Consider the following 10,606-nt stretch of genomic DNA (forward strand, 5'->3'; position numbering starts at 1 on the left):
TCTGGAAGGTAAGCGGCCTCCAGTGTTCTCTCTAGAGGAAGGGAAGCCTTCATGTGCACAAGTTTCACTCCTGTGGAAAAGAGGGACCTTGTTTAATTTGAGTGGGAGCCATCAGTATAACTCTTGATGGTCAATGGTAAAGCCCTTGCAGCTGAGAGTTGGTTGGAACCCAGATCTAAGGAAGCCAAGACCAGGGCTTCTGTGAACTTGGCTTCATTATAGGGTTATAGTCTGTAGAATCAGGGAGAGCTAGTTCAAATCTTGGTTCTTGCCACTTAGGTGACCTTGAGCAAAATACTTCACTTTAGTGAGTTCCAGTTGTTATGGAAGATAACCATAGTACCTACTTTACAGGCACAATATGAGCATAAAATTGATTTTCTCCTCCACATCTGCTCAGTCTTCCACATCCCAGCACATGCCAGTTCCATCTGTTCAGCTGCTCAGGAATCATCCTTGACTTGTCTCTTTCTCTCACTCCTGTTCCATATTCAATGCAATATATTAGCAAATCCTGCTGGCTTTATCTTCAAAATATATCTTGCATCTCCCACTTCTCATGACCTCCACAGCTATTCCATTGATTCCAGCCACCAGCAGCTCACACTTGGGTTACTGAAATAAGCTAAAGACTGGCCTCTCTGCTTAAGTACTTGTCGCCCTGTCTTGTGTTTTCAGCACAAAAGCCAGAGTGACTCCATTAGAATATAAGTCAGACCATGTTACGCCTCTTTACAAAACCCTCTGATGACTTTCCAAGTCAGTGAGAGTAAAGGCCAGAGTTTTTACAATGACCTGGTCCCCATGTTCTGCCCCCTGCTGTGTCTCTGATCTCATCCACTGCTATTCCCTGCTTTCATCTAGCCACACTAGCCTCCTTTTTGCTCCTCACATGCCAGGCATGTTGCTGCCTGGGGGCCTTTATAATTTTGTTCCTGGCCTTTGCCCCACCAGGTATCCACATGGGGCCTCCTTCCCTTCCTCAATTCAAATGTCACCTCTAGATGAGCCTTCTTTAACCATCTCAAATAAAAATGACAACTGTCCAACCCCAGAAACTTCTTTCCCTGCTTTATTTTTCTCTCCAGTATTAATTTTACTTTGACATACTACATAGTTCCTTGTAGTATGTCAAATTCTACAAGGAAATATGTAGTATGTCAAAGGAAAATAAATGTCAATCCTTGTAGTATTGTAAATTCTCACTTGTGGAATTAGGTTAATGAGAAGAGACAGAGAATATGTCTGTCACTTCTCATTAACCTAATTCCACAAGTGAGAATTTTATTTAGCTCACCCCTGTATCCTTTGTGCCCAGAAAAATGTCTGATGTATAGTAGGAGCCCAATAAATGTTATGAATATCACATCATAAAAATCTAGGTAGGGCCTTCTTTTTCATAAGACAACCACAAGGAAGAAGACTGGAAGCAAGGAACCCAGCGAGGAATGACCTCTGAGAGCTTCGATATGATGATGATGAGGAGGATGGTGGTGGTGATTATTATGGAAATGGTGATGGTGATGATGACAATGGTGATAGTGGGGATTATTGTGCTGATGACAATGGCAATATGAGAAGGATGATGGGATGGCAAGGACGATGATGAAGACAATGATTACTACAATGACATTGAGAATTTGATCACTAACACCGTTAAGCTCCAGGGGAGCTGCAATGACACATGCCTTTGTGATCTTTAACATTTACTGATCATTACTGTATGCCAAACACTATGCCAGGAGCTTTACACGCATTACCTCCTTTCATCCTCAGCGAATCTTTGATGTAGGCACCACAGTAGTATTGATCCAGTTTGCTGATGAGGGTGGACAGCTTATCCAAGGTGACCCAGCTTGAGAACGGTAGGGGACAGAGTAGAATCCAGGCAGCTAATGCTAAAGCCCATACTCTCAACTAGCATATGAACAGATAAGAGATAAGAACAGAAGGCCTAGTATGATGAAGTGACTAAGCCAATATCATTCAGCCTTCAGATAAAATCCAGATGCTTACTAAGCATCATGAATCTCAAACTGTGAAGGGGAAGGCAGGGCCATATCTCAACCTGACACTGATATTTCACCTCTGCAACTGTTCCCTCTCACCACGCTATTGACAGACATGCATCATCCCTTAGGTGTGCAATAGGCAGAAAAAACAATTACGAGGAACACTGCCTTAACATGACATTGAAAAAAAACCCTTGGCCGGGCGCGGTGGCTCAAGCCTGTAATCCCAGCACTTTGGGAGGCCGAGGCGGGCGGATCACAAGGTCAGGAGTTGGAGACCATCCTGGCTAACACAGTGAAACCCCGTCTCTACTAAAAATACAAAAAATTAGCCGGGCGAGGTGGTGGGCGCCTGTAGTCCCAGCTACTCGGGAGGCTGAGGCAGGAGAATGGCGTGAACCCCAGGGGGGCGGAGCCTGCAGTGAGCCGAGATTGCGCCACTGCACTCCAGCCTGGGCGACAGCGAGACTCTGTCTCAAAAAAAAAAAAAAAAAAAAAAAAAAAAAAACCCTTTCTCAATCCTTCTCTCTCTAGCCTCATTTCTACCCCAGTCTCTTCCTGCTATACATTTAGCCAGACTGAGCTTTCATGCTCTTGCCCTGATTTGCCATATTCTCTTAGGAACTCGGCTTCTTTGACCCTTTTCCTGCCTTCACCCCCAACCTGGATAGGTGTCCCTTCCTGGTACATCCCCAGCTCCCAGATGGGTCATAACACTTAATGTATTGTAATTGCCTGTTTACCTGCTGTCATCCACACTAGAACTTGCAGAGCAGAGACTGATCTGTTCCTTTTTTATCCCAACACTTTGCGTAGATTGTTGCCTAGATGTATTGCATAGGCACTCAACATATGATGGATGGATGGATGTGGATGGATGGATGTGGATGGACGGACGGACGGACGGACGGACGGATGGATGGATGGATTATATTTTAGTTTGCTAGCACTCCCATAACAAAATACCACAGGCTGGGTGGCTTACACAACAGAAATTTATCTTCTCACAGTTCTAGAGTCTAGAAGTGAAAAATCAAGATATCTATCAGCAGGCGTGGTTGCTTCTAAGGCTTCTGTCCTTGGCTTCCACCTTCTCACTGTGTCCTCACATGGTCTTTCTCCTCTGCACATGCATCCCTGCTGTCTCTCTGTATGTCCAAATTTCCTCTTCTCATAAGGAAAACAGTCAAATTGGATTAGGGTTCACCATAAGGACCTAATTTTAACTTACCCCTTTATCTATACATTTAGCCAGACTGACCCTTCCTGCAGTTGCCCTAATTTGCCACATTCTCTTTGGAACTCAGTTTCCTTGACCCTTTTCCTGCCTTTACCCCCAACCTGGATAAGGTGTCCCATCCTGGTACATCCCCAGCTCCCAGATGGGTCATGGCACTTATCACAATGTATTGTAATTATGTTTACTGCTGTTTACTTACTGTCATCCATACTAGAACTTTCAGGGCAGAGACTGATCTGTTCCTTTTTTATCCCAATATGAGGCACTTTGCCTAGATTGTTGCCTAGATATATTGCATAAGCACTCAATATATGATAGATGAATGGGTAGATGTTTAAATGGATGGACAGACGGATGGATGGGTGGATGGATACTATCTTTAATGATACTATCTCCAAATGCAGTCACATTATTAGGTACCAGAGGGCTTCATCATAAAGAATTTGGGGGTACACAATTCAGCCCATAACTGGTGAATGGGTAGATATGACAGTACATGACTTAGAATGCTAGGCTTCTGGAGGAGGTGGAGCAAGATGGTGGAACAGAGGCCTCCACTGACGGTCTTCCCCACAGGAACACCAAATCTGGCAACTATCTACCCAAAACAGCACCTTCATAGGAACCAAAACTAAGGTGAGCACTCACAGTACCTGGTTTTAACTTTATGTTACTGAAAGAGGCACTGAAGAAGGTAGGAAAGTCAGTCTTGAATTGTTGACTCCACCTCTCCCTATTCCCTGGCAGTGCCCCTGTGGTGCAGAGAGAGAATCTGTGCACTTGAGGGAGGGACAGCACAGCAATTAGGGAACTTTGCATTGGAACACAGTGCTGCCAACACTGGGCAGAAATCAGCTGACACCTATGGAGGGAGCATATAGACAAGCCCCAGCCAGAGGGGACTCACCCATCTCAGTGGTCAGAGCCTGAGTTCCAGCAAGCTTCGTGACTATGGGCCCAAGTGACGTGGGGTTCAAAATAAACTTGAAAAGCAGTCTAGGCCACAAGGACTGCAACTCCTAGGCAAGTCCTAGTGCTGTGCTGGGCTCAGGGATAGTGGACATGGATGCGTCTCTGATCTCATCCACTATTACTCCCCGCTTTCATCTAGCCACACTAGCCTCTTTTTTGCTCCTCACATGCCAGGCATGTTGCTACCTGAGGGCCTGTATAATTTTGTTCCTGGACTTTGCCCCACCAGGTATCCACATGGGGCCTCCTTCCTAGTAAGACACCAGCTGGGACAGCTAAAGGAGTGCTTGTATCTCCCCTCCCCAAACCCCAGGCAGCACAGCTTGCAGCTCCAAAAGAGACAACTTCCTTCTGCTTGAGGAGAGAAGAGATTAAAGTCAAGAGGACTTTGTTTTGCAACTTGGATTCCAACTCAGCCACAGTAGGATAGGGCACCGGGCAGAGTCATGAGGCCCCCATTTCAGGCTCTAGCTCCAAATAACACAATCTGGGCCAGAAGGGAACCTGCAGCCTTGAAGGAAAGGACTCATCCTGGCAGGATTCATCACCTGCTGACTACAGAGCCCTTGGACCCTGAATAATCAGCAGCGGTAACCAAGTAGTACACACCATGGGCCTTGGGTGAGACTCAGGGACATGCTGGCTTCCGGAGCGACCCATCATATTTGTAGTTGCGGTGGCTATGAGGAGAGATGCCTTCTACTTGAGAAAAGAAGAGGGAAGAATAAATGAGACTTTGTCTTGTGGTTTAGGTACTAGCTCAGCCATAGTGGAGAAGAGCACCAACCAGCCTCTTGGGGTCCCCAAGTCCAGGCCTTGGCTCTTGGACAGCATTTCTGGATCTACTCTGAGCCAGAGGGGATCCCACTTCCCTGAAGGGTGAGTCGCATGCCTGGCAGCATTCACCACAAGCTGACTAAAGAGCCCTTGGGCCTTAAGTGAAAAACACTGGTGCCCTGCAGTAATCCCCATGGGTCTGTGGTGGTGGTGGACATGGGGAGAGACTTCTCTGCCTGGGGAAAAGGGAAAGAAGAGTGGGAAGGACTTTGTCTTGAGGTTTTGGTGTCAGCTTAGCAACAAAACAATAGAGCACACCAGGTAGATTTCTAGGGTTTCCAACTCCAGGCTCTGGCTGCCGGACAGCATCTCTGGACCTGTCTGAGCCCCAGGGGAACTTGGCACTGTGCTGGTTTCAGGTCTGACTCAGCACAGACTCAGTGGTGGTGGCCACAGGGGTGCTTGTGTCACCCTTACTGCAGCTCCAGGCAGCTCAGCACAGAGGGAAACAGACTCTATTTCCTTGGGAGAAAGTAATGGAAGAGGACAAGAGCCTCTGCCTAGTAATTCAAAGAATTCTTCTGGATCTTATCTAAGACCACCAAAGTGGTACCTCTATGAGTCTGTGAGAATTACAGTAATACTGGGCTTGTGGTGCCCCATAATGCAGATATGGCTGCAATGACCAAAAACTTAGATCGCAAGACCCAGATCCCTTTGAATACCTGGAAAGCCTTCCCAAGAAGGATGGGTACAAACAAGCTCAGGCTGCAAAGACTACCATAAATACTTAACTCTTCAATGCCCACACACTGACAATTTTTTTTTTTTTTTTTTTTTTTTGAGACGGGATTTCACTCTTCTTGCCTAGGTTGGAGTGCAATGGCGCAATCTTGTCTCACCAGAACCTCCGCCTCCCAGGTTCAAGTGATTCTCCTGCCTCAGCCTCCCGAGTAGCTGGGATTACCGGCATGTGCCACCATGCCCAGCTAATTTTGTATTTTTAGTAGAAACGGGCTTTCTGCATGTTGGTCAGGCTGGTCTCGAACTCCCCACCTAAGATGCTCAGCCCTCCTCGACCTCCCACAGTGCTGGGATTACAGGCATAAGCCACTGCACCCGGCCCACACTGACAAATATTTACAAACATCAAGACCATCCAGGAAAGCATTACTGACCTCACAAAATATATTAAATTAGGCACCAGGGGCCAACCCTGGAAAGATAGACATATGAAACCTTTCACAAGGAGAATTCAAAATAGCTGTTTTGAGGAAACTCAAAGAAATTCAAAATAACACAGAGAAGGAATTCAGACTCCTATAAGATAAACTTAACAAAGAAATTAAAATAATTAAAAAGACTCAAACAGAAATTTTGGAGTTGAAAAATACAATTGACATACTGAAGACTGCATCAGAGTCTCTTAATGGCAGAATTGATCAAGTGGAAGAAAGAATTAGTGAGCTTGAAGATAGGCTATTTGAAAAGATACAGCCAGAGAAGACAAAAGAAAAAAGAATAAAAAGGAATGAAACATGCCGACAAGATCTAGACTATAGCCTCAAAGGGGCAAATCTCAGAAGTATAGGCCTTAAAGAGGAAGTAGAGAGAGAGACAGGGATAGAAAGTGTATTCAAAGGGATAATAACAGGTAACTTCCCCAACCTAGAGAAAGATATCAATATCCAAGTACAAGAAGGTTATAGAACAGCAAGCAGATTTAACCTAAATAAGACTACCTCAAGGCATTTAATAATCAAACTCCCAAAGGTCAAGGATAAAGAAAGGATCTTAAAATCAGCAAGAGAAAGGAAACAAATAACATACAATGGAGTTTCAATATGTCTGGCAGCAGACTTTTCAGTGGAAACCAGGAGGGTGGCATGACATATTTAAAGTGCTGAAGGAAAATAACCTTTATCCTAGTATAATATATCCTGTGAAAATATCCCTCAAACATGAAGAAGAAATAGTTTCCCAGACAAACAAAAGCTGAGGGATTTTATCAATACCAGGCCTGTCCTACAAGAAATGCTATAAAGAGTTATTCAATCTGAAAGAAAAGGATGCTAAAGAGCAATAAGAAATCATCTGAAGGCACAAAACTCATTGGTTATAGTCAGGTCACAGAAAAACAAAGAATATTACAACACTGTAATTATGATGTGGAAATTCATATCGTAAGTAAATGAATCAATCAAAAATAACTACAACTTTTCAAGACAGAGTACAATAAGGTATAATTCAAACAACAAAAAATTAAAAAGTGGGGAGAAAAAATTAAAGCATAGAGCTTTTAGGGTTTTTTTTCTTGTTTGTTTATGCAATCAGTGTTAAGTTGTCATCAGTTTAAAATAATGAGTTATTTTTTTGCACACCTTATGGTAACCTCAAATCTAAAAATATACAATGGATACACAAAAAAATAAAAAGAAATTAAAAGATACCACCTGATAAAATCAACTTCACGAAAGAGAATACAGGAAAGAATGAAGAAAAGACCACAAAACAACTAGAAACAAATGACAGGAATAAGTTTTTACTTATCAATGATAACATTGAATGTAAATAGACTAAACTGTCCAATCAAAAGACATACAGTGGCTGAATGGATTTAAAAAAAATCTATTGCCTATAAGAAACACCCTTCACCTATGAAGACACATATAGACTGAAAATAAAAGATTGAAAAAATTATTGTATGCCAGTGGAAACCAAAAAAAGCAGGAGCAGCAATACTTACATCAGACAAAATAGATTTCAAGGCAAAAGCTATAAAAACAGACAAAGAAGTTCATTATATAATGATAAAAGGGTCAATTCAGCAAGAGGATGTAACAATTGTAACTATATATGCACCCAACACTGGAGCATCCTGATATACAAAACAAATACCATTAGAGCTAGAGAGAGAGAGAGAGAGACCTCAATACAATAATAGCTGGAGACTTCAACACCCCGTATTCAGCATCAAACAGATCATCTGGACAGAAAATTAACAAAGAAACATTGGACTTAATCTGCACTATACACCAAATGGATCTAACAAATATTTACAGAACATTTTATCCAAAGGCCACAGAATACATATTCTACTCCTCAGCACATGAATCATTCTCAAAGACAGGCCACATGTTAGGCCACAAAAGAAGTCTTAAAACATTTTAAAAAATGAAATAATATCAAATATCTTCTCTGACCACAATGGAATAAAACTAGAAGTAGATAACAAGAGAAATTTTGGAAACTATACAAACACATTAAAATTAAACAACATGCTCCTGAATGACCAGTGGGTCAATGAAGAGATTAAGATGGAAACTTAAAAATTTCTTGAAACAAGTGATAATGGAAACACAACATACCAAAACCTATGGGATACAATGAAAGCAGTACTAAGAGAGAAGTTTATTATCATAAGTACCTACATCAAAATAGAAGACAACCTTCAAATAAACAACCTAACAATGCATCTTAAAGAACTAGAGCAGCAAGAAGACTAAACCTAAAGTTAGTGGCGGAAAAAAAAAATACCGGTAAGAGCAGAAATAAATGAAATTGAAATGAAGAAAGCAATACAAAAGATGAACAAAATGAAAAGTTGGTTTTTTTGAAAAGATGAATAGAATTAGCAAACCTTTAGCCAGAGTAAGATAAAAGGAGAGAAAACCCAAATAAATAAAATCACAGATGAAAAAGGAGACATTACAACCAATGCTGCAGAAATTCAAATAATTATTAGAAGCAACTGTGAGCAACTACATGCCAATAAATTGGAAAACCTAGTAGAAATGAATAAATTCTCAAACATGTTCAACCTACCAAAATTGAACCATGAAGAAATCCAAAACCTGAACAGACCAATAACAAGTAACAGGATCAAAGCCATAATAAAAAATCTCCAAAGAAAATCCTGAGATCTAATGGCTTCACTGCTGAATTTTACCAAACACTTAAAGAACTAATACCAATCCTACTCAAATTATTCCAAAAAGAGAGATGGAAAAAATACTTCTGAACTCATTTTACAAGGCCAGTATTACCTCATTCCAAAACCAAAGACATATCAAAAAAAACAAAACTACAGGTTAGTATCTCTGATGAACATTAATGTAAAAATCCTCAACAAAATACTAGCAAATCAAATTCAACAACACATTAAAAAGATCATTCATCATGACCAAGTGGGATTTATCACAGGGACTCAAGGATGGTTCAGCATACAAAAATCAATCAATGTGATACATCAAATCAACAAAATGAAGGATAATAACTATATGACTCTTTCAAGTGATGCCAAAAAAGCATTTGATAAAATTCAACATCCCGTCATGATAAAAAAAAAAACCTTCAAAAAATTGGGTATAGAGGGAACACACCTCAACATAATAAAAGTCACACACCATAGGCCCACAGTTAGTATCATACTGAATGGGGAAAAACTGAAAGCCTTTCCTCTAAGATCTGGAACAAAACAAGGATGCTTATTTTTACCACTGTTATTCAACATAGTACTGGAAGTCCTAGCTAGAGCAATCAGACAAGATAAAGAAATAAAGTACATCTAAACTGGAAAGGAAAATGTCAGATTATCTTTATTTGCAGATGATATGATCTTATATTTGAAAAAACGTAAAGACTCCACCAAAAAACGTTAGAACTGATAAAAAAATTCAGTAAAATTGCAGCATACAAAATCAACATTATGGCACAGTGGCTCACACCTGTAATCCCAGCACTTTGGGAGGCCAAGGTGGGCCGATCACCTGAGGTCAGGAGTTCAAGACCAGCCTGGCCAACGTGGCAAAACCACGTCTCTACTAAAAAATACAAAAATTAGCCAGGCATGGTGGAGGGCGCCTGTAATCCCAGCTACTGGGGAGGCTGAGGCAAGAAGAATTGCTTGAACCTGGGAGGTGGAGGTTGCAGTGAGCCAAGACTGTCCACTGCACTCCAGCTTGGGCGACAGAGAGAGACTCTGTCTCAAAACAAACAAACAAACAAAACGAAACAAACAAAAGCATAAAACAAAATCAACATATAAAAATAAACATCATTTCTACATGCCAACAGCAAGCAATCTGAAAAAGAAATTGAGAAAGCAATCCCATTTACGATAGCTATGAATAAAACTAAATACCTAGGAATTAACCAAGATTTCTACTGTGAAAACTATAAAATATTGGTGAAAGAAATTGAGGAGGACATACACACAAAATGGATAGATATTCCATGTTCCTGGATTGGAAGAATAAATATTGATAAAATCTCCATACCATCCAAAGCAATTTACAGATTTGGTGCAATCCCTTTCAAAATACCAATGACATTATTCACAGAAATAGAAAACAAAATCCTGAAATTTATATGGAACCACAAAAGACCCAGAATAGCCAAAGCTATCCTGAGCAAAAAGAACAAAAGTGGAGGAATCACATTACCTGACTTCAAATTACACTACAGAACTGTAGTTATCAAAATTGTGTGGTACTTGCATAAAAACAGACACATAGACCAATGAAACAGAATACAGAACCCAGAAACGAATCCATACATCTACAGTGAACTCACTTTTGACAAAGGTGCCAAGAACATACACTGG

Source organism: Symphalangus syndactylus, chromosome 13 (genome assembly GCF_028878055.3).
Source record: "Symphalangus syndactylus isolate Jambi chromosome 13, NHGRI_mSymSyn1-v2.1_pri, whole genome shotgun sequence".
Classification (NCBI taxonomy): domain Eukaryota; kingdom Metazoa; phylum Chordata; class Mammalia; order Primates; family Hylobatidae; genus Symphalangus; species Symphalangus syndactylus.